The following is a 23,138-nucleotide window of genomic DNA, read 5'->3' on the forward strand; positions in this document are numbered from 1 at the left end:
TAACCAACAATACAAAGATGTAAGGAAAATAAGACCAGCACCACTGAAAGGAAAAGAAACCAACAGAGACAAGAGGGAAGGAAGGGGGGAGGGGAAAAAGAAGGGAAGGGGAAAGTCAAGGAACATATAGCAAGGACTCATGGACAAAACCGAAGGGGAAGAGCTGAGCGAGGGAAGGAGGGAGGGGGCACGGGAAAGTGGTGGGGGGTAGGCAGAGACAAATGTATTTGAAAAAATAAATTAAAATAAAATTTAAAAAAAGTCTTCTAAAACAGACACAGAATGGCAGTTTCTTATCCCACTTAGTAAAATTGAGACTTTATGTTCTGTTGGGACTGTAAAATACCACCATATCTTCCAAAATGAGAAGTTTTTATTCTTCACACTCAAGTCATTATGCAAGTCCTTTGTAGTGAACCTAGCATTCATTCAAGTTTTAACTGTGCAGATGCCTTATAATTCATAGTAGGTTTTTGAAGAAAATGTTGCTATGTCTTATCATGTTCATATTTTCACTTAGGATTTGCAACTGTAGAATATATGTGTGGATGATATGATATTTACCTTTCTTGCTATAACTGAAATCACAGTGATGTATGAAACACGAAAAATTAAACTAAAAAAAAGGTATGAAGTACAACAGGTCCTCGGATGTCATTTCATTCATTGTTGCTTCATTATGACATTGATAAGATGACAAAGTAACAACTCTTATTTATCTCAATCAACCTATGGTAAAATTGGTTTTGTTACCCATCATTTTTCTATAGTCCCAGAACCTATTGATGACAGTAAGTGAGAACTTACTGTAATCATATTCAGAGTCCTTGATGTCAAACTCTGGGAAGAACTCAGTGAGAACAAACATATCATAAACCATAGTTTTCAATTCCAACAAAACTTAATACAGTACTCAGGTCAGAAAGTTTTTAGGATTCCTATACAGGGTTTCATACATTTTTGACTCAGACACAATAAAGAATAATGTTTGAATGTCTACTAACTTAGAAAAGCATCATGATGATGCAAAAAACATTTAGAGGAGCTAAGAGATGAACTCCCTCAGTGATGGAGGGTAATGTATGTGTTGCTGCTGATGATGTTACAGTGCATAGTTGAAAGCAGGGCTCATTGAATATGATGCTGGCAGTGATATGGCCTTTATTATGTTTAGTTATATTCCCTCTATTCTCACTTTGCTGAAAGTATTTTTTATCATAAATGGGTGCTGGATTTTATCAAATGCTTTTTCTGCATCTATTTATATGATCATGTGGTTTTTATCTTATTTTGTTAATGTGGTTTATCACATTTATTGATTTGTGAATGTTGTACCAAACTTGCAGTCCTGGAATAAATCCCACTTGATCATGGTCTATGATCGTTGTGATGTATTGCTACATTCTGTTTCCTAATATTTTGTTGAGGGTTTTGCCTTCTATGTCCATCAGGGATATTGGTCTCTAATTTTTTTTTTAGTATCTTTATCTATTTTTGGAATAGGATAATGCTGGCCTTGTAAAATGAGCTCGGGAGTCTTCCCTTCTCTTGAATTTTTTTGAAATAGTTTGAGAAGGATTGGTGTCAATTCTTCTTGAAATGTTTGGTAAAATTTCCCTGTGAAACCATCCAATCCAAGGCTTTTGCTGGGAGTTTTTTTATTACTACTTCAATTTGACTAGTGTCCATCAGTAAGTGAGTGGATAAAACAACTATGGAACATTTACACAATGGTATACTATTCAGTCATTTAAAAAAAAAGATTTTGCCCTTTGCAATAATATGGATGGATGTGGAGAGCATTATGATTAGGGAAATAAGCCAGTCAGAGAAAGACAAATACCATATAATTTCACTCAGATGTGGAATCTAATGAACAAGTTGAACTAGCAAGCAGAATAGAGACAGGTTCATAGAGAGTAGGTTGACAGCTCTTTGGCGGTGGTTAGAGAGTGGTAGGATCTAGTAAAAGGAAATAGGACTCATGGACATGAACAACAGTGTGGTGATTTCAGGGAGAAGGGAGTTTATAGGGGATAAATGGTAATGAAAAAATACAATATAAAAATGGAAAAAATATTGAGAAAAAATAAAAGAAAGGAAAAACAAGATGCCACTTATAAAACAAGAGATCTTTGGTATCAAAATATGTTGGGAAAATATTTGATGTTTGATGTTCTCTTATGACACATACTCTCCTTTGAAAGTATTTATAATCAATTTGTGAAGTAATGATACAGGTACACATATATACAGGTATTTATTAGAAGGATGTAGAGTCACAATCATTGTGTACCAAGCATAAAATGAGTATGATGCATAGACTATCTTTTCCCTCAGAATCTTCATCTGGTTAAGGAATAAGTCAACACAATTGTTGCTTGTTTTAAAATAACACTATGTGAGTGGTCGTCACATATAATAAAAACTCTCAATAAATGGTTACCATTATCTATAATGGTAGTAACACATCAGCATATCTTTCATGGGCTACTAAAGTGTTTCTCATGTAAAGTCTCATTTTTTAATCTCATTATAAGTTTCTGATTAATATCCATAATTTTATTTATTAATTTTAAAAATCAATAATTTTATTTAAAATTTTTGAGACTATAGAAGAGAATATCAAATAAATGTTTAAGTCCATGCTTAATCTAATTATGAAGAAATATTTATCTTTAATTCTCATTTTCCTGAATGTCTGTGCAATATTTTTATCAGATTGAAACCAGAAAAGCTTGCATTCATGCTGCTTGTCACTACCAGAACAAAAAAGTGGACACAAAGATTGAATCTTTATGGACACTTTTACAGATGCTGGAGATCTGAGAAGACAGAGGATTACATACTCAGAAAACTGTCTTAACATCTCATATCAATCCAACTTTTTTATAAGGAGAAGAAAAGGGTAGGTAAGGGGTTTAGAATTCAGGAAAAAATAGATAATGGGCTTGGAATTCATGGAAAAATGTTAATCAGGTAAAAGCTGCATCCAGTGATTTTCCTAGCATCCCAGGGATTCTTTATCTGCATCTGAATGTTTTCTCCGTGGAGCCCAGTGGCTCAGATACTATCTTGATCTCTTGCAGTCCTAGGACACAATGCCAATGAAACAGGATTTCCTGCACAGAAGGAAAAAAAATGTTAATGTTAATTTCAAGGTTTTTAGCTTGAGAAAAAGGGAGTAGAGATATGTCATTTCCTGAGTTGGGAGAAACCTATGGGCCAAGGTTACTGGGAGAAAATATTAGTCATTCAGTTTGATCAAGTGTGATTTGAGATATCTTTGAGACACTAAGTAGGTAGACTAATAACAAAACTGAGATTCTGTAGTTATTAGTATGCCCCGATCCACAATTCCTTTGAGTTATAACCATTATTTTTCCTAAAGGGTTATTTTAATAATAATATTTTTATTAATACAAATTTATACATAGAATTATCTTTTTATCCTTTGTCTACATATTAGATATTCAAATATTATAAAGACATAACTTTCTTCTTTTTTCTTTATTAAGCTAATTAACAATTGGGTATGTTTTGGCTTCAAAGTAGGTCTGGATATTTTTAATTTTATTTTTAGCATTTTCTATATAATTTCTTAATTTTATCTCTATATTTATTGATTTATCTGTTCTGTTTCTTTATGCTCTCTTACCTTCTGCTAATTTTTCATATTGAATACTTGGTTAATTTATTTTTATTATTTTCCATTGTCAGTGAAATGTCTAAGGCTACACAATATCTATAAATGTATACCCAATAAAAGCTTTGGAGGGAATCTAGGCCTTTTTTATACATTTGGTTATTATATTTATATTTTGTGGTTTCTAATTATTTGTGGTTTTTTTGTTTTGGGGTTTGTTTGTTTTTTTTTTTGTATTTCTACATCTGATTTAATCTTTGACTAGGCAATTATTTAAGATATTGTGTTTTGTTCTTTACAAATGTCCAAGCTGTATGATCTTTATGTTATGGTAATTAATTGTTATTTCTTCTGGGCAGTGATGTGTAAGCTATAAATATTTGCCATTTTGGAATGCTGAATTTTGTACATTTTGGATGTATTCTTGAGAAGAAGGCATGTTAGCTGATGGGGGACCAGACACAATATTTTCCATTGTATCAACCTCATTAATTAACCTACATAAAGGGAGTTTCCTTTTCTGGTGTAATCATGATTTGTTTTAATTTACAAGATATAATTAGAGATCCTAGCCATACTCCCTTTGTGTTGGCATCTTCTCTGTCTTTCTTTTAACAATAATCACAGGTGTCATATTACTTGGAACCCCTTTTCAACTTTGGGACATTTCTTCCTCATTGTATCACCCAAGAAGCATAACCAAAAAATGTCTTTTTCTGAGGACATTAGCCATTAAAAATACTACAAACTATCAAACTTAAAACTAACACTAAATTTACTCTTGAATTTACTTCTGCTCAGGGAGGTTTGTCCACCGTGCCTCTCTGGTGCTAGCAAGCTCCAATAGAGCTTCAATTAGATGAGCATGGATAATCCTCCCCTGTGTTCAGACATCCCAAGTTCCAGTATTCTGCAGCTCCTATAGATAAAGATCTTCCTCATGTGCCAATAGCTTCAAAAATGGGGTAAGCAGAGCTGCGTTGTAGAGAAAACAACGCACAGATCCTGGTTGGCTACATCTGTGGGTTTGGTCATTTCAACTGCAGTAAAGATATGGGCATTTTTGAAACCTTTGTAGAAGTCACTACTTAGCCTCAAAGCTCCAAACTGTTTAGGAATGAGATACAAGAATGAAAAAGAGATGCAAATTCTAGAATATTATGTAAGAGAGCAAAATATGGAGGGAAAACAGGGACAAAACCAAGATGCATGTTTGAAGTAAAAAATCATTAAATTGGAAATACTAAGGTGACATGGAAAGGAAGTACATCATTGTTCCAAATCATTCACTATTTATTTTTTTTCTTTCAATAACCATTTATTGTGTTATCTGTATGCCAGATATGTGTTATGAGATGTGCAATAACTAAAGATAAATTAAATTAAAACTTTTGGTTGAATAAGATAATCTGTGCATAGTAATCACACAGCTATTGTTATAATTCATTTTTGAGCTATGGATATTTGCAGAAGAAATTATTTTCAGCCTAAGGTGAAAAAAAAGGGATGGGAGAGAAGGAATCAGGGAAGGTTTTGTGGAAGTATTCCTCAAGTTGTATTTGCAAAGAAGGGAACAGCTTGCCTAAACTTCCCACCTAGTTCATTTAGGCTGTGTAGAACCACTCATGGCTTCTCTCTACCAGTTTGCTGAGCTGACTCTGACCCAGTAGGTATTAACAAAGCTTACTGCCTCAATGTCTATACTTTGCATCACTTAGGTTAGGCCTGCTCTTACTCAACTTAATCTGTTGATAATTTATTCCTTGAAAGGAATAGTGTGTAAATGAGGCCCCAATCAACAAGCATTTTAAACAGACACATTTTAATGAAGGGGAATTAAGAAGATTCAGGTGGCATTTTTAAATGAAAGGAAAACCCAACCAATAAAGATTATACCCAGGGAAATCTGTCTTGCATCATGGTCCTTTATTGGCAGTTGGTGACTAGCTGGAGGAGACTGAAGGTATAGAAAAATTGCATTTGTGTCACACAATTAAACATTAAAACTATTCCCATCTAAAGATTATGCGGCAAATGAAGTTTTTACAAGTTTCACTGTAACTCCTTTGGAGATTTTTAAAGATGTAAAATCTATTGTTAGAAGATATAAAATTTATCATTAGAAGCAGAACATCTAAGTCATACAATTCCAGGAAGCTATTTTTTTAAAGGCATGAAAAAAAAATAACAACTTGCAATTCAATCCACAAAGCAGCTCAAATAACAACTAACATTCATCCCAGGCTACAAATCACCCAATTAGCAGAAAGCATTGAGGAATCCATCTCCCTGGAGGTCATCATGGGAAAAAGGGCTCTGGGAACTGACTGGTCCCTAGAGGAGACCAAGTGGAGCTGAATCTCTGCAAGTCTCACCATCCTATTCCAAGAGTAAGAGAGGAGTCTCAGTAGAACTGAGGTCAATCAGGCGTGTTTTTACATCATTTTGCTGCTGAACCAAAGCCAAGATTGATTTAATCAGTGCAATAAACTTGGCTTCTGTTAGACATCATAACAAACCTGCAGACTAAATTGGCAAATTGACATTTGGTTCCTATATCCCACTCCCACTGGATTTGGAAAGAGAAAAAAATGAAATGTTTTAAACATAAAAATATTTTTAAATTATTTTAACCTAATTTAATTTTTTTCTCTCATAGTTCTTTGTGTCAGTTCAAACACTGAAAATAACTGAAGGCTATTATGAGTACTATTTAATCAAAAGTGCCAAAGCAGAAGCCTGAAGAAAAGCTTTGAGATGGAGAAAGACACCATCACTTGGACTTCTTGTACCCATTGTCACCTATAAATGACAGCAATAAGGTTCTTACTTCAGAGGGCTGTGTAAATAGGGCTTAATGACAATGTATAAATAGGGCTCTTATAACAGTATCTAGAATTTAATAAACAATATATTTATTATCTCTTAATAACTATTATTTAATTATTGTTATTTTTTGTTAAACTGGAGATGTGATCTAGACAGTTTAGGATAATGGATAATTCAAATAACATTTTATAATATTTTCCATTTGATGAGCATTTAATATGTGCTAAGTGCTTTATGTAAACTATCTCACTTAATTTTTATTTACTGTTATCTCAATTTCATAGTTTGAAAATCTGAGGCTTGCAAAGATTAAGTTAATTGCTCAAATTAAGATTAAGCCAATTTACTGGAAAGTAGCTGCATCAGCATTTAATCCAAGCACTCTTACTGAAGCAGCTGTTCCTCATAACTAAACTCCAAAACAGACAAACTAAGTAAGGCAGAATTTATAATGGCCAAGATCAATATGTAAATCAAGTGAAATCTAACCTAAATATATTACACTTATGTATAGGGTACCATACACAAAGTCATATATTCCACATATGTGACAAATATGACATTTGCAAAATATACAAAGAGTTTAACATTTATTGGGTAATAAAACAGCGCTCAACAATGCCAACAAGACCTCAGGGAATCTTCTCATACATTAAGATTTAAGTACTTACTTTAAAGCCTGGTGTCTCTTAACTGTTCTTTTCAATAGTATGTGTCTATATGTGATCTTATGTTTTGATACTTGCAGAGAAAAGAGTCAGAGTCTGTTGAGATTTTAATGTAAATACACAAGTTGCCAAATAATGCTCTCCACTTTCAGAATGAGAGACAAGTGCACAGTGGTTGAAATTTCTTATTAAGAGCATGCTAATATAACATACCCCAAATAACCCAAAGTCTGAGAATCAAGTTTTTCTTCCTCCAAGCCACCTAGCAAGAATGACAGGTTAGTTCTCATGGCCTCTCCAGAGGTTCCACAAGAACCTATTCAGTTGAAACTACAGGCTACCCTTGTCCTTTCCTGTCTCCATCCATAAATCTACAACATGGCAGAAAGAGCATTGCCAATACTATTGATGACATTATTGACTCAGAAAACAAAGCTACATATTTTACTTCTAACTTATAACCATCACTTAAATGCTCACACAGAAGCATTACTTGTAGATACATGAGAAATCACCTATTCTTTTTATGCCATTCATATCTTGCATTTGTATCTGCAATGTCTTTAAAAATCTTAACCCTTGTGTCTTTTGTTTTCTATAGACTTAGAACAGGTTTTATGAACCTGTATTATGTAATCAGTACTTATTCTTTAGATAGTCTCTCTTCCTGGTTGCTTCTAGCTCAGTGCCCAGACATCCCTGGCCCCACAGGATGCCTCTCCTTAAGTACTTCTATACTACCATCACCGTTGTGCAATCTTTACTTCCCCTTCCACAAACACAGATGTGGCATGTCCACCATAAGATTCAGAAACAAAATCATCATCTGTGGTGACAGGAAAAAATAAAACTCCTACAAGAAAAATTGTATATGACAATGGAGAGAAGAGGGGTTCCACAATTCAGTATCCCCAAAATATTTGAATTCCAGCACTGATTTCTTCAGTCCTAGAAAAAAGATTCCACTCTCTCAGACCACAGCAGCATAATTCTACTTTCACGTAAATGGCAGCAACTTTGATTTACAGTTGTGTGCTCTGAAAAATTTACCCCACAAGAAACTGGTAGTGTCGGAGCAGAGCTCCCAGGATGACTCTAAGAAGAAACACTGAAAAAAACCAACCAACAAACAAACAAACAAAAAAAAAGGTCTTCTAGCACAAGTGCTGAAAAGAAGAGACTGCCCTATTTATCATTTCAAAGGCTAGAACCTTAATCTTGTATTTGTAGAATATGTCTTGCTGAGAAAGAGAATTCTTTCTTTCTTTTCTTTTTTTTAGAATTGTGTAAATAGTTTCTGGGTATTAACATTGTAGGAATTTAAAATATAGCACACCTTCAATCCTGATCTCCTTACAATCAGAACACATCTTCCGTGTAAAATACTAAGACCTTCAAACTTTGGGCAAACTCCATGAGAAAACAAATTCCATGAAGGAGTCTATGAGGAGCCATATTCCCTTTCTTGTACTTTTAACACCCACTATTCTGGCTCATGACTATTTTGAGAATAAACAAAAGTAAAAGCAACCTTGAAAGGAGTCTAAGTTTTCATTCTCACCAATCCTTAAACACAGACCAGATATGTGGTTTATCTCCTTATCTTTTTTCTCTCTTCTAGTCTATACCAGAACTACATAAAATGATACATTTCACTATATAAACTAAGTAGGACCAGAACTAATATTTGGGAGCTTTCTGTACAACCTGATATCAAGTACATTTTAACTATAAAATGAGTGCAAACACATTATTATGTTTCTAAAGTCCAGGGCCACTTCCATCCTGCCTTCCCCTGGACTTCAAAGACCCAGAGGTAGAATTAAATGACAGTATCATCCCAAAGATGCTTCTTGAGTTTAGTTGTCATAGTTTGGCTTTCTGGATCACCTTAATTCAAATCTGAAATGCAGTAATATTCAATTCTCAAGGGTCTAAGTTCACATAACTCTTTTCCTGTGAATGGCCATGGTCAATGGTATCTAAGGATAGCTTTGTTAGTTGGCAGTGTGAAGGTATTACTTGGAGTAAGAAACTTGCCCACAGTAAAGGTCAGAAGGGACCTTATAAAACAGTGTAATTAAAAGTATGTTCCATGGTTATCTGCACCAGAATTCAGAGAGAGAGTTTGGAAAACATAAATATTACTGGACTCCACCTGAAGCCTGAATCAAAATCTTTATTATAAGTTCTGTATTTTGCCCTGGCTGGTGTGGCTCAGTAGATTGAGCCCTGGCCTGTGAACTGAAGAGTCATCCATTCAATTCCCAGTCAGGGCACATGTCTGGGTGGGGGGCCAGGTTCCCAGTGGGGGTTACATGAGAGGCAATCACACATTGATGTTTCCTTCTCTTTCTTCCTCCCTTCCCCTCTGTCTAAAATTAAATAAGTAAATAATCAATCAATCATTCTTGGGAAAAAATTTTGTATTTGAAAATGTTCTTCATTAATTTTTTACATTATATTTTACTGTTTATGCTATTATAGTTGTCCCAGTTTTTCCTTTCTACCTCCCTACCCACCCATCCCCTGACTCCCTCAGACAATCATCACATGATTGTCCATGCCCATGGATCATTCATATGTTCTTTGACTACTCTATTCCCTATTCTGTAACTACCAATTTGTACTGCTTAATGTCTTCACTTTTTTCACCTATCCTCCAATCCCTTCCAATCTGGCAAACAGCAAAACATTCTCTGTATATATGATTCCGTTTCTGTTCTGTTTGTTTGTAAAATGGCAAAAAAACATACTTATCAACAATTGATACTCATTAATTTTTAATAACAAATCCTCAAGCTGCTATTATGAGTTATCTCATACTTAAGATACTATCTGAACATATGTGCACATACAGACACATGTAAACACATGAATATATATTTTCTTTTTATAGTTTAAGCAAGTTAAACTATGCCACATTTTTTGTTTTAACTATGGCTATAACTCCTTCTGTGTTATGTACAATATGTTTAGTAAGATCTGCATTAGTATGACTTGATGGTTTTCTAAGTTATTTGTAACTTCTCAGACCCTACATCTAAACTGAGACTTCAGGAGACTTGATTTCCATTGTGAGCTTTACCACTAACTTTTTGAGTGATATGAGTCCTCATTCAAAAACTGAAGGACTAGCTCTTTCCAAACTTTTTCAGTTCCAAAATCAAATAGTTGTATTGAACATTGATTTGAAAACTTGGGAACTATATGATTGAGAGATATTGTGAGACAAATGGCAGCCATCCACTCATGTGCACTTGACAGAACACTAAGGAAAATTTGCAACCATGTCTGCCTAATTAATTCTCTAATTTTATTTAAAATTATATTTGATTTAATTTGCCAAGGGCTCTGACAGAGACCTTATCATGGTCTCTAAATGCTGAATATGAAAGAGTTTCTTACACTGATATCAGAGTTTTCCCCAAACAGACAAGTTTCATGCTTATATGGCCAATTTTTGAGTCCTGAAAAATATATTAAATTAAAAAATATGAACAATACAAATATCAAGTGATGGTGTAATAGATTAATTCTAATCAGAAGTAATAGTCAGAAAAAGTAAGTGATTGAGAATGACAGATAAACGACAATCGAGTAAAGATTTTTTTCTTCTGTAACGCTAACAAGTACTCCAAGAGTTGAAAATGTTTAGTAAGCAGTCTATTAAGCTACCACAGAGGAAATGCATTGGTATAGAACTTTTCTAAGATTGTTTATGTGAATGCTTAGAAGATTTGAATTGTTCCTCAAGGTAGTTGCTCTTAGCAAGTCAATAAATTGGAATGAAGGTATATACTTCATATCTAATACATTTTCCCACTAACGTTCATGTTTGCCATCAGATTTCCATTTTTTAAATGAGTTAAATTCAGAGTGAGAATAATTTAAATATCATGTATTGGACACAAGAGTCAGAGACAGGACTTGAGAAGTCGCTCCAAGAGGACCCAATACAGCATGATAACTGGAACATGGAAACCAAGGCTGGATTTGGAACATGAGTCACAGCAATGTGCTAGCTTTTTGTTTTTGTTATTTAACAATACTAATGTGTATTGCTGAAGAAATTTTGGCTTTGATAAGGGATCAAAATTAGTGGCAGAAATATTTATGATATATTAGGTGCTTTTAGATGCATACTATATTTTTCTGTATGTGGTGATAGATTTAAGGTATTTTTAATCAGGCTGGCCAGATACTGCAATCTCAAGACTTAGTGAAATTCTATATTTCAAAAAACTAAGATTAGAGAGAATCAAGATGGTGAAGGAGTGAGGGGAAGTCACACTATGCCTCCCAGGACCAACCTGGAATTACAACTAAATTGTGGAGAAATCACCTGTAACAAACAACTGAACAATAGCAAGAGAGGAGCCTTGTAACCTCAGAGACAGAAGAATTGGCTTTAGCGCAATCTAACTGGTAAGGAGTCCGGTATAGATCTGAGAAGGCAGCCCGGGTGCCAACGGGTGGCAGCACCACACAAATATTGAAATGCCCAGTGGGATCCCCCTGAAAAGAGCAGGGTCTAAACCACAAAAAGGGATCTCTAGCCCACAGCACCAGAACCCAAAAAGTACACAGAAAACAGACAGCTGCAAAAAGTGGCACGGTTGCTCTCTGCCAGAGACAGGTGGCTGGAGATGCAAAGAACCTTCTATAGGGCCAATGCAAAATTTTTATTTGCATACACTTACCTTGGTCTCTGGCAAAGGTGGGGGCAGAGTGGGCTAGACATGCCTGAGAAGAGACTGGGGAGGCTTTGGGGAGAGAACTGAAAGAGTACTCAGACAGATCTTGGTGCTGACTCATCCCCCATGAAGCAGCAGCAATTTTGCTCAGGAAGAGGTGACTCCCCTTGAGCAGCACCAGCGCCAAAGGACCCAATAGTCCCGCCCCCAGGTGGGATTCCACACTCCCTGTGCTGTCGAAGCCACCTGCTGAGTGCAGAGTGGCAGCCACAGACAATAGATCCCTGGCTAAAGGGGATGCACGGAAGTCAGATGACACTTGAGGAGAGACTGGGGAGGGAGGCTTTGGGGAGAGAATGGAGAAAGTAGCCAGAGGGATCCCACAGCGGACTCCTCCCCCTTACAGTAGCAGTGTGAGAAGACCCAATAACCCCACACCCAGGAGGGACTCCATTGGCCCTGAGCTGTCTAAGGCGCCCTACTGACTGCAGAGTGAATAGATTAAAAGCTGAGGGAGACAGCCGCAAACCGTAGATTCCTGGAAGTCTCGAACAGACTGCCTAAGGTCACACAGGGTCAACATATGATATCATCGGAGGCAGATCCAGAAAGAAAAAAGAGTGGTCTCCAACCATAGAAGTTCACATCACAAAGTCAGAAGATCAAGACAGATCAACTTAAGAAGCAGAAGCAAAAGAGAAGAGTTTCACAAACAATAGGAAGAAAAAGAAATACGCCCCACTCAAAGGGAAGGAGGAATCCCCAGAAAGAGAAATAAATGAAATAGAGGCAAGTAAACTATCAGATATTGAGTTCCAAACAATGGTTCTAAGGAAGCTCAATGAGCTTAGTGCATTCAGAGAAAATTACCAAAAACTACAGGGAACCTACGAGGAACTTACTGTAAACTATATCAGCATGAAAAAGGACATAGAAACTACCAATAAGAGACAAGAGGAAATGAAGAATGCAATTTGTGAATTGAAGAACACAATAGAAGGAATCCAAAGCAGGCTAGATGAAGCTGAGGACTGAATCAGCGAGCTGGAGGACAAGGTAGAAAAAAGCTCACAGAAAGAGCAAGAAAATGAAAAAAGACTCAAAAAGAATGAAGAGGCACAGATGGAAATGCAGGAACACCAGAAACAGTAATATCCATATAATAGGGATACCAGAAGGAGAAGAGGATGAGGGAGGGATAGAGAACCTGTTTGAAAAAGTAATGATGGAAAAGTTCCCTAATTGGAGGAGAGAAAAAGTCACACAAGTCCAAGAAGCACAGAGAGTGCCATTCAAGAGGAAACCCTCTCCAAGACACATTATCATTTAAATGGCAAATAGCAAAGACAAACAGAGAATCCTAAAGGCAACAAAGGAGAAATAGGTAGTAACATATAAGCGAGCCCCAATACGGCTAGCATCTGACTTCCCAACAGAAGCACTGCAAGCCAGAAGGGAATGGCAAGAAATATTCCAAGTCATGAAAAGCAAAGGCCTGCAACCAAGACTGCTCTACCCAGCAAGGCTCTCAATTAAAATGGAAGGCGAAATAAGGCATTTCCCAGACAAAAGAAGGCTAAAAGAATTCACCTTTACCAAACCAGCATTGCAAAATATGCTAAAGGGACTGCTTTAAGATGAAGAAAAGTTTCTATGAATACCCAGTTCCTTTTAGAGTTGTCAATTCTTGATATTACCAATATTTTTAACACTCATTAATCTGATTGTGATAATGATGTTATTCTAATTGTTCCTTTACTATTTGTTGAAACTAAACCTGTTTTTGTATATTTCTTGCCTATTTCTATTATTTTTTTTAAAAAAACCTTTAAGTGACTTTTTGGTATTCTTTATCCATTTATTGATTAATGGTTTGTAGAACTTTTTTCCCTAAAAAAAAAAAAAGAAAAGGAAACAAAAAACCTATTAACCATGTTTTAGATGTGTTGCAAATATTTTTCTATTCTATTCCTTGTCCTTTAACTTTTTTTATATGTATATTACTATATAATTAAATGTTTAATATAGTCATATTGTCAATATTTACTTTATAGCTTCTGAGGTTGACTATTTTACTTCAGATAATGAAAAATATTAGTTCTATTTTCTTCTAAAACTCTTTAGATTCTACATATTGATTTTTTAACTCACCTGAATATTTCTTGCATAATGTGTGAAATAGGGCTCTATATTTGTTTTACTTCAAGTATTAGTGGTCTGTGCACCTTATTTGTTGAATAAGCCTTATTTTACCCATTGATTTGAAATATCAACTTAATCATACATATATTAATCAGATATATACATTTGTCTCTAGAATGTTCATTATATTTCATTGATCTGCTTGATTATTTCTGTACTGGTGTCATGTTGGTTTAATTGCTGAGACTTTATAATGGTTTAAAATTTTTTTAATATTTTATAATTAACTTTGACATTTAAAAAATAAATAAAATCAATCTACATTTAAGAAAGAAAGAGAGAGAGATGGAAGTCCTACCTTTTGCAATGACATGGATGGAAGTGGAGAATGTTAACCTAATTGAAATAAGCCAGTTGATGAAAGACAGTTACCATATGATCTCACCTATAAATGGACTCTATTCAACAAAATAAACTAATGAACAAAATAAATGACAGGCACGGAAACATGGAGCAGACTGAAAGTGACCAGAGGGGAGGGGGAAAAAGGACAATAATGGAAAGAAGGGGAAGGGACTAGACAAAGAACATGTATGAATGACCCATGGACATGGACAACAGAGTGGGAATTGACTGTGGGAGCGAGGGGTGGGGTGGGATGGGTGTAGGGGGTAAAGCGGGAAAATTGAGATGTCTGTAATAGAATAAACATGATTTTTAAATAAAAAATAAATAAACTCGATCACAAAAAAAAACTAACTAAATTTGGGGCTCTGGTTACATTTGCTTAGCACCTGGTTTCCTGTCTCAGCATAAAACCAGCTGGCAGCTGTTTTTTGTTTTGCATTGTTTTGTTAGGCTTTGTTATTTATTGCCCAAGTGCTCCTCATGAATTTCCAGAAGCAGAAAAATTTAGACAAGTGAAGATGAAAGTATTATAGTTTGTTTGGTTTAATGAGAACTATTAATTCTATAAAACTAACCATTCTTCTCCGTTCTCTCTCATATTATTTTCCAAGGGGAATGATTTAAAAATCTTTCTCTGACTACTCCTCCATTTGAAGGTGGTCAGTGGACAACTCAAACTCAAAATATCCATCATCTTGCTTTATGTCCTAAACCCATCCTGGCCAAATTGTGTTGACAGTCTAGAAACCGATAGCAGCATCCCTGTTCTCTCCCATGCACAGGAAATGCAGTCCTTTTCTGTGAAGGACACAACAAGGTCACTTCAATATCACAACTGGGATTTTTGTTACTAAGATGATTAAGAACACACCTAGAATTTCAAGTGGAGCAGAGCACTTGAATTGAAACTAGGTCTAACTGGCAAATCATTTTTAGGTGAATCTGTCATTTGAAATAGTTTTTCTAAAACCTTAAGAAATGCCCACCTCTACCTTAGATCTTAAGAATATTATTTAGTAAACATGATGTCTACTATATTCATAGTATACAGCTGCCAAGCAGAGGGGCAGATGGAAGAGAAAGCCATTTACCTGGTTTGTGAAGGAGGTCAATACTGGAAATGTGCTGGGCACTGCACCAACTCTGAGTCAAGTGACTAATTATATTTTGGCAGCAACTTGATAAAGTATGTGTCGTTAATTCCTTTGAACAGACTGGGAAAGAAAAGTAAATCATCTTTCCAAAATCTCGTAATAAATTCATGGAAGCAAAATTTTCACTGTGTTACAATTCATAAAATTTTCTGACTAAGCAGAAGTCTTTTTTTTGACCCAGTTCACAATCTACACACTTGGTCCTTCTATTACAAAAAGAACCTACTGTTTGGAGATGATTTTCAGTAGTCAAGATGTTACCAGCATTGTGAAATATACACTAAATAGATGACTACTGTGAGTTTTCCTGAGTTGAACATTGGAGTCCAAGTTTTAGAACAAAAACATTAAACAAAATGTTAATATCATTGCTTGTTTTATGACAAAGTATTGGGTTGGCCAAAAAGTTCATTTGTTTTTTTTTTTTTCCCCCATAAAATGGCTCTAGTAATGCTTGGTTGTGTTTAACTTCATTCAAAACAATTTTGTAGATTGTATTGTGACAGCTGTCATATCAGCACGACTTTAAAAAAAAGTCAAAATTGGTGAATTTTTGTGTAGCCATTTTAATATTGAAGATGAAAGAAAATACACAACATTTTTGGCATATTATGCTTTATGAATTCAAGAAAGGAAAAAACGCAACTGAAACACATGAAAAAGTTTTGTGCAGTGCATGGAGAAGAATGCTGTGTTTGACCGAATGTGTCAAAAGTGGTTTGCAAAGTTTCTTGGTACTATTGATGTTTTAGCCAAATAATTCTTTGTTGTGGGGTTGTCTTATGCACTGGAAGATGTTTAGCAGCACCCCTGGCTTTTACCACTAGAAGCCAATAGCAGGTGAGAGCTGACATACACAAAATATCCAATCAATAAAGTCATTGGTGAAAATGAAAAATGTGTCTTTTATAGAAAAAAAAACATATGGACTTTTTGGCCAACCCACGAAAATCCAGAAAAAATTTATTCATGTGTCTTCATTAAACATGTACTAGGCACTGGAATAGGTTAACAGGAAAATAACTCATAGCCTCTTTCCTCAAGAAGCTAGGTGCATATCTTAAGAAGCTCACTTCAATAATTGCAATGGAAAGACAGTATCTGCAAACTAAGTTATGAACAGGGAACATTATGGGGAAGCTCAAAGTATAATTAATCAGCTGGTGAGGATACTCTATAAGATGGCAGCGAATACTTCATAAAAGCAAAATAAATAAACAAACAAACAAACAAATAAAGATTTGTATACAGAAAATGACCTGTCGTGATCTCAAAGCACGTGTTTGTATTGAGGTGGGGGAATGGAGGATTGACAGCCCCTGCCTATTTGGAAATAGCTCTTGTCATTACTTGAGAATAGCAATAAATTGGAAGATAAATAGAGGACATATTCTGAGGTGTTTTGCATGTTTATATCTAGATTTGAAATTCTATTTTCCCAGATAGAAAGTATGAACTTGTCACTTTTTGTCTTGCAGGTGTGTTTCTTTTGTTCAGGAGGATATTTTAAAATTAATTGGCTTCTCATCACTCTAAGATGTATTGCGCACTTTTGTTCATGGTACCTCTTGATCAGCACAGCCCTCAAAGGCATTTTGATAGTGACACCCCTGTTATGATGCATGGTGATCTATTAAACATTTTGAATCTAGGGTAACATAAGATCTGGGTTGTATTTTTACAAAAAAAAATACAGACTTTTTATATGAGAATGTTTATAAAAACATTCTTATGAAAATGAATTAAAATAAGGGAAATGAGTTTAAGATCCCAAAAGATATATATATATACCTGAATTAGAACAAAAGTAAAAGAGACAGATAAAAGAAAAAATTATTTGTAGTAGAAGGACAAGCTATAATGATTAACCAAATGTTGATGATGGTTATAGGAAGAGGGAGATTAATAAATCTTCATATTCTAACTTTATACAATCTTACATAATTACAAAAAGTACACAAAATGTGGTAAATAAATATATTTCTTTGTTATTAGTTGTTGATAAAGGGTTAACCAGGCATGGTTAATGAAATGAAACAATCAAATATATTTGAAATTGTGCCATGGTGGCTGATAGGCAAAACATTGTTAAAGTAGAAGTAGCGATTAATTACTTTATTGGGCCATTAAACATCTGGTTTGTCTTTGTTACCCAATAAACTTTAACAGTTCATTAAAAATCAATGAAACATGACAGAAAAAATAGCTTTGTTTTCCCATTTCCTTTCAGTTTACCTATAGATTTGTGGATTTTATTTCCTTTTAAACCCCTAAAGTCTATTGAAAAGTCACCGATTTTGCTGAGTGATAGGAAATTCCATGCCCAAATCAAAATCAGAAACTGCAAACCTATAATTCTTTAGTGCCTGCAAATAAACCATGTTGCAGAGATTAGTAAAGAATGAAAATCCTTTTTGAAATATACACCACAAGCCTTTCTGGAATTTATTTACAATTCCAGGGTTGGTGTGTCTTGGCAACTACTTTTTTTAGGTTACCACTTAACAACCGTAAGTAGTTCAAAGCATTGAATAAATAGGATTCTAAATTTACATTTTTTAAAATACAAGATAGCAGTATAAATAAATGACTAAAGTTCCACCATACTAACCAATCACTGCAATATTTCATTTACCCTCAGGTATATCTGTATAAGAGATATATCTAGCCCTGGCTGGTGTGGCTCAGTGGACTGAGGGCTTGGCTGCAAACCAAAGGGTCCCTGGTTCAATTCCCAGCCAGGGTATCTGATTGGTTGCATGAGAGGCAACTACACATTGATGTTTCTCTCCCTCTCTTTCTCCCTCCATTCTCTCTCTCTAAAAATAAATAAATAAAATCTTTAAAAAATAAATATGTCTATATCTAGATCTATATGCTGTTAGGATTGTTCTGTAGAGCCTGTTTTTAGTTCTCACATAACAGTTTCACTTCTGAATACATTTCTATATCAGATTTCTATATGTATATCTAGGTAGCACTGTATTCAATTATCACTGAACTAATCAACTGCTCTTGTAAATGTACATTGTTTTTAATTTTTACAATTATAAGTCCACTCCAATGACAACTCTTACCTACATATCATTGTTGTTTTTATATAATTATGTTCTTTGAATGAATTCTGAGAGGTAACTTTCCTTGGTTACTAATACGTACCTGAGGCTGTTGTTCAAACTGAAAAGCATTATTTAAATTGAATTAATCTAATTAGTAAAAGTATTGATTTATTGTTCATTTTAAATCCTATCCATGAGTATCCTGGGAAGATGAAGTAGTGGCATAGATCTTGAAAAATGCCTCCAGTTCTATATATTAAATCAAATATAGTAAATAGATAGCAAAACCAAAGGCATGTGGACATTTACAATAAAATTAGATTATAAATTATAGCCACAAAATTCAAATTATAAGCAGGTGCAGATGAACTATCAAGACCTACAATAGCTACCTGATATTAGTGCCTGTGTGGGAGACAACGAAAGGGAGCCATGAGGTTTGACTGATAGAAATGGGAATAATAGATTCTCAATACAGTCCATAAATTATAACTGAGTAACAGGGCTAACCAGTTTGAGAACAGTCTAAAACTGGAAGATGGTATAGCCCATCTAATAGAGGCTAGGTACTAGAGAGATGGAGGAAAAGGGAAGGACTCTGAACTAGTTTATTGTCTGTGAACTCCGCAAAGAGTGACTGGCACTCCCTTCTAGGAGAAGACAATAGAAGTCCGCACTGTGGAGACACTGTTAGATGTGGCATTGAATTTGAGCAGGCTAGGGATAAAGCTGAAAAGTAGAGAGAAGATTCAGGTAAAAATAGGGAAAGGAAGAGGTCCTGGAAATTTCCGAAGGCAGCCCACCAATGTCTTGAAGTTTATATAAGAAGAAAGGAAGAGGGAGTTCTTTGAAATGAGAAAAGCTACCATGAATCACACTTCCTTCTAAAAGTTTAGGATAATTTATTTCACAATAAGTGAGTAATAGAAGAGAATTTTTTTAATTTTTTTATTGTTCAAATACATTTCTCTCCATTTTCCCATGACCACTTTCTCCTGCCACACCCACCACTACCTCCCACACTCAATACTTCCCCACTTTGGCATTGTCCATGTGTCCTTTTACATGTTCCTTGATTTGACCTTTCCCCTTCTTTTCCCCATTACCTCCTTCCCACCTCCACCTTCCTTACAGTTGGTTTGTTTTTTTTTTATTTAAATATTGCTGGTTATATTTTTCTTGCTTGTTTCTTTTGTTCATTAGGTTCCACTTCCAGGTAAGATCATATGGTATTTGTCTTTCACCTCCTGGCTTATTTCATTTAGCATAATGCTCTCCAGTTCCATCCATGCTGTAGTGAAGGGTAGTAGGCCTTTCTTTCTGCCTGCTGCATAGTATTCCATTGTGTAAATGTACCATAGTTGTTGTTTTTTTTATCCACTCATTTATTGACGGGCACTTAGGTTGCTTCCAGCACTTGGCTATTGTAAATAATTCTCCTATGAATATTGGGGTATACAGGTTCTTTTGAATTGGTGTTTTGGGATTCTTAGGGTATAATCTCAGTAGTGTAACCACTGGGTCAAAAGACAGTTTCATTTTTAGCTTTTTGAGGAAATTCCACAATGTTTTCAACAGTGGCCACACCAGTCTGCATTCCCACCAACAGTGTACTCGGGTTCCCCATTTTTTCCACAACCTTGCCAGTACTTCTTGTTTGTTGATTTATTTGTGAGGGCCATTCTGACCAGTGTGAAATGGTATCTCATTGTGATTTTAATTTGCATGTCTCTAATGGCTAGCAATGCTGAGCATCCTTTCATATGTATCTGGGCCCTGCATATGTCCTCCTTGGAGAAGTATCTGTTCACGTGCTTTACCCATTTGTTAATTGGATTGTTTGTCTTCCTGGAGTGGAGTTGTGCGAGTTCTTTATAGATTTTGGAGATCAAACCTCTGTCCAACATATCATTGGAAAATATATTTTCCCATACTGTTGGTTCCCTTTTCATTTAGCTGATGTTTTCTTTAGCTGTGCAGAAGATTTTATTTTGATGAAGTCCCATTTGTTTATTCTTTCCTTTATATCCCTTGCTTTAAGGGACATATTGATGATAATATCACTGCATAGTATATCATAAATTTTGCTACCTATGTTTTCCTCTAGGACTTTTATTGTGTCAAGAACTTATATGTAAGTCTTTTATCCATCTCGAGTTTATTTTTGTGTATGGTGTAAGATGGTGGTTGAATTTCTTTTGTTCTTTTTTTTTTTTTTTTTTTTTTTTTTTTTTGGCATGTAGGACTCCAGCTCTCCCAGCACCATTTGTTGAAGAGGCTATTTTTACTCCATTGTATGGTTCTCCCCACTTTGTTTAATATTCATTGACCATAGAGACATAGATTTATTTCTGGGCTCACTATTCTGTTCCATCGATCTATGTATCTGTTCTTATACCAGTACCAGACTGTTTTGATTACAGAGGCCTTGTAACATAGTTTGATATCAAGTATTGTGATCCCTCCTACTTTGCTCTTGTTTCTCAAAATTGCTGCAGCAATTCAGGGTCATTTTTGGTTCCGTATAAATTTTTGAAATGTTTGTTCTATATCTGTGAAATGTGTCATTGGTATTTTAATAGGAATTGTGTTAAATCTATAAATTGCTTTGGGTAGTCAGGACATTTGATGATGTTAATTCTTCCAACTCATGCACACATTTATTCCATTTATTCTGGTCTTCCTTAATTTATTTCTTCAGTGTTGTGTAGTTTTCTAAGTACACGTCTTTTACTTCCTTGGTTAGATTTATTTCTAAGTACTTTATTTTCCTTGTTGCTATAGCAAATGGGACTTTTCCCCTGATTTCTGCTTCTGATATTTCATTGTTGTTGTACAAAAGAGCCTTCAGTTTCTGAATATTGACTTTGTATCCTGCTGTTTGGCCAAATTCACTTCTTAGGTTGAGTAATTTTTGGTGGAATCTATAGTGTTTTCTATGTACACTATCATGTCATCGGCAAACAATGATAGTTTTATTTCCTCCTTTCCAATTTGGAAGCCTTTTATTTCTATTTCTTGTCTGATCATTGTGGCTGGGACTTTCCATACTATGTTGAATAGAAGTGATGAAAGCAGACAACCTTGTCTTATTCCCAATCTTAATGGGAAAGCTTTTAGTTTTTGTCCCTTCAGTAGGATATTGGCTGTAGGTTTTTCATATATCATTTATGTTGAGGAATTCCCCCTTTATTCCCACTTTGCTGAGTGTTTTTATCTTAAATAGGTGCTGTACCTTATCAAATGTTTTTGCCATCTATTGATATGATCATGTGATTTTTGTCTTTCCTCTTGTTTATTTGATGTGTCATGTTTATTGATTTGCAAACATTGAATCATCCTTGCATCCCTGGGATGAATCCCATTTGTTATATTGGATAATCATTTTAATGTATTGCTGGATGCAATTTGCCAATATTTTGTTGAGGATTTGGGTGTCTATGTTCATCAGCGATATTGGTCTGTAGTTTTCTTTCTTGGTTGTGTCTTTATCTGGTTTTGGGATTAGGATGATGCTGGCCTCATAAAAAGAGTTTGGGAGTCTTCCCCCTTCTAAGACTTTTTGGAATAGTCAGAGAAGGACAGGGGTTAGCTCTTCCTTAAATGTTTTATAAAATTCTCCTGTGAAACCATCCGGTCCAGGGCCTTAGTGTGTCAGGAGTTTTTTGATTACTGTTTCAATTTCACCAGCTGTTATCAGTCTGTTCAGACTTCCTGCTTCTTCTTCATTCAGTATTTGAATGTTATATTTTTCTAGAAATTTGTCCATTTCATCAAGGATTTCAGATTTCTTGGTATATAATTGTTCATAGTAATTTCTTACAGTCCTTTGTATTTCTGTGGTAGCAGTTGTTATTTCTCCTCTTTCATTTCTGGTATTTTTGGGGGGCCTCTCCCTCTTATTCTTAATGAGTCTGTTTAAATGCTTGTCTATTTTGTTTATATTTTCAGAGAACCAGCTCCTGGATTGGTTGATCCATTGAATTGTTCTTTAAGTATTAATTGTTTTTATGCACTGAAAAAGAAAGGGAAGGTGAAAACAATGACAGGTTACAATGATTTCGTCTTTACCTTTAAAGTAGTTTGTTCTTGAGGGCAGGAGGGGAAAAAAATACAGGAAAACATCAAAACATGTTAGTGAAATGGTAACCAAGACTTCTCAGTCTGTTAACAAGTGCTCTACAATTTTGGAGGTAGCATCTTCAACCCATTAACTTTTAAATAATGATAGGCAACAGTTAAGACACATTAAAAAGAAACAAACAAACAAAAAACTTCAGGGTTCCATTCTTAAAATCAAGCACAAGAACTGATAGTGAAATACAAGGTCACGTGTGTGCTCATCTGCTCTGAGGTGTCCTGGAGGCGACCACAAGGCCTTGCTCAGGCTCCATAATCACATGACAACTGTGCAACACGGAAATTCAGTTTTGCTGAACTGCCATTGTGCACCCCCCTCTCCTGATGCAGCCACAGTCTGTAGGTGGGCTTGATAGATGGCAGGTGTGAGGGAATGGGTCTGAGGGCTTTCAAGT

The sequence above is a fragment of the Pteronotus mesoamericanus genome, unplaced genomic scaffold, assembly GCF_021234165.1.
Source record: "Pteronotus mesoamericanus isolate MK-2021 breed Mesoamerican mustached bat unplaced genomic scaffold, CSHL_Meso_final contig_59, whole genome shotgun sequence".
Taxonomy (NCBI): domain Eukaryota; kingdom Metazoa; phylum Chordata; class Mammalia; order Chiroptera; family Mormoopidae; genus Pteronotus; species Pteronotus mesoamericanus.